The following is a 3,368-nucleotide window of genomic DNA, read 5'->3' on the forward strand; positions in this document are numbered from 1 at the left end:
AAGAAATAAATAATAGCTATGAGGGGACTTTCACCTTTAGGTTACATGTACAAGATGTTTGTGTAAGCCACGATACCAATCAAGCATCCTTTCCTTCTGTGATGAAGCCGGTTAACATGAAAATGTTCTGCTCTGTTACAAAGAGATATTGCCAAGTGGAACTGTTTCCAGGGCAGCTTCTACCTGAAGGCAGTTGCTGTATCTTTCTAGGGGGAATCAACTGTGGGAAAACCATTAATTAGCCCCAGTCATTATATGCAGATTAAATTGGTTAAGTCAACATGGAAAACAGATAATAGGAGTCAGAGTGATGTTCCTTGATATGGTAAGAAAAGCATACAAGGCTTTTATTGTTCCCAGTGGACTAGAAAGAGGTTTTTAGCTAAGAGAGAGCTGAAAGTAGCTCCTGACTAGAGAAACAAGACTGAATATTCTTTGTCTCTGGAAAGAAACGGAGAGCCTATCCCTAAAGACAGGAAGTAAACTGTCAGTTGAGAGGTATGTTTAAAGGATTTTGGCGTCCCAAGCTCATAAAGTTGAGCTCTAGGAATTGGGAGAACATTTATAGCCAAAATAAAATTTGTGGTGAGTTCCAAAATGTAATATAAGTTGTTGTTTAGAACAAATATAGTAATTCAGAAATTTTAAATAAATGTATCACATAATTTTCTTTTTCATTAAAACAAACAAACAGAAAAGAATTCTAAACCATCTCAAATGTTTCCACCATTAAACATAAGAATTTAATTAAACCTGAATCCCTAGGTGTGGAAGTGGCCTACCACAAGCAAGTTGTTTATTTGAAATCCCATTTTCAATCTTAAAAACTTGTATGAATTTTGCATTCTGTTATGTATATATCCAGGTTTGTTTCAATAGAAAAATACTGTTTCCAGCAAGCTGTGATTATCCTATGGTTTTGCATCCCCTGGCTTATTAATACATATTCCATTTTGTGAAGAATATCTACAACTCTCCTTTTTTTGTTTAAAGTTTGCCTAGGTTCGATTTGTATTCAATAAATATATGTATACCTGATATGAAAGTACTTTGAAATTCAGCAGCATGATACTCAGAGAGTTGAGGAGAGACAAAACAATTGCCCAAATTCAGAAACTGGCTTTTCCATTTACTCTGCATGTCTACTTACTTTCTTCATCTGTAAAATGAGGATATTAATACCTACCTGTGGCAGAGTCTATCTAGCTGTTCACCACACCCACCTCCCTTTCTTTCTGGGCCGTAATTAGGCTACATTTCCCAGCTTCCCTTACAGTTAGGTGTGGCCATGTGACTGAATTTTAGTCAAAGGAACGTGGGAATAAGTGATGTATTCCTCTTCCAGCTTGGCAAAAACCAATCAAACAAATAAAACCTCCCAAGTGATCCTCCTTTCTCTCTCTTCTTTTTTCTACAGGTGGGGTGTCCATACCCAGGACCGCCTTGGAAGCCACAAGGATCCCTGAATGACTGCATGGAATAGGGTCTCCTGACCACAGACTGAACTTTTCATTCAGAAGTATTAACTTTTCATTCAGAAGTATTAAGCCATGGAGATTTCAGGGTACATCTGTTACAGAAGTTTTCACGTTACTTATATAATACATGCCTTTCAGAGATGTGGTAAGGAGAGAGATAATTCACATAAAGTAATTAACACCTAGGGTCTGATGGAATGTGCACGCCTATCACTTTGAAGCCATGTGACCCTGGGACTATACTGCCAACTCCTATCAGTCTATTTCTTTAATTGCAGGATAAAGTTAACCACAAAAATCAAAGTTATGGAATCAATCTGTCACAAATTGGTCACCATGTGTCTAAGGCATTTGAAGCATGTGGATTGACAGGAGAATGCAGGACGGAAATGAAGAAAGAAGAGGAGAAGTTAGCTAACTGGAATTGGAAGATAATATTCAAATGTATTTGCAAACCTGGTTTGGGCCCAGAGGGGTAGCGGGAAGAAAATGAGTTTTTGTTGAGATCCATCATATGCCAGTTGGAGGAGTAAGCAATTTACATCTGTTGACTCATTTCATCCTCACAATAATCCTGAAGGTAGATATTCATTTCCCTGTTTACAAATAAGAATTGATGCTCCAAGAAGCAGGATCCCACAGTTCAGAGGCAGCAGAGTTGGTCTGGTTCTAACATTCTTGCTCTTTCTGATATAAGCATTTAACCCTTGCCCCCCTCTGATTCTCTGCTGAAGATAGGTCAGCCACTTTCCATGTGGGATAGGGTGCTCCTGATGAAACAAGTCATTCATGAAAGTGTTAAGTGCAGTGTAAACACAGAGGCCATTTAAAATGGGTTCTTTGAAATGAAAGCAGGGCACAAACAGAGCCCACTTTCAAAGGAGCCTGGTTTAAATGGCCAAATGCTAAAGAAGAAAGGCAATAAAGGATGTGTTTCTGCTGGGCTTGCAAAACTTCAGGTTCATGAATTCAGGAGCAGATTACATAGGAGAAAACAGGGTTTTAGACCGCAGGCTTGGGAGCTTCCTGTATCTTTCAGGCCTGGAGGTTGGCTTTTCCAATGGTGCAATTAAGCTCTTCTAGTGCGCCTCACTCCCAGTTTTAAATTAATCTGCAATAATGAATTCAACTACCAAAATGCATTTGCTAATTGAGGTGCCTGCTGGCCAGGTCACCTCCCCTCACTGATCTGATAGCAAGCTCGCCCCACTGTGCCAAAGTAAAATAGGGTAGTAGAAGGCTCCTGCGTCCCCCAGCCCCTTCTAAGGGGAAACCCCAGTGGACAGGAAAAGGAGCTGCCAAAGAGAGAGTGCCCCAAAATACTAAGTCACAGATGGAAATCGTTACTCAGAGCTCAACCTTTGATTTTTGCTTTTAAGTGAAATCTCATGACATGTCCTGGCCATATTAACTCCCTGGCACTTGGCAGCTATCATGCAATGATAAGAGCACTGAACTTGGACTAGGAAATTCTTGATACAGAGCCCAGATTGTTGTTTATAAGCAGGTTCACTTTGGAAAGTTACTTACTACCTCCTCTCAGTTTGTTCATCTGGAAAATGAAACTAATAGAACTGACTCCAAGGTTGTAGTGAACAGTAAATGAATGCCATAGTCATTCAACACAACTTTTTTTTAGTTTATTGTGTTTGAGGTGAAAGTTTACAGGGCAAATTCCTTCTCATTCAAAAATTAATATGCAAACTATTTTGTGACATTGGTTGCAATCCCCGTAATGTGTCAGCGCTCTTCCCCTTTCCCTTTACACTCCGGGTTCCCGGTGTCCATTCCTCCAGTTTTCCTGTTTCTTCCTGCCTTCTTGTCTTTGCTTTTGGGCTAGTGTTGCCCATTTGGTCTCCTATACTTGACTGAACTAAAAAGCATGTTCCT

Source organism: Trichechus manatus, unplaced genomic scaffold, assembly GCF_000243295.1.
Source record: "Trichechus manatus latirostris isolate Lorelei unplaced genomic scaffold, TriManLat1.0 scaffold00090, whole genome shotgun sequence".
Lineage (NCBI taxonomy): Eukaryota > Metazoa > Chordata > Mammalia > Sirenia > Trichechidae > Trichechus > Trichechus manatus.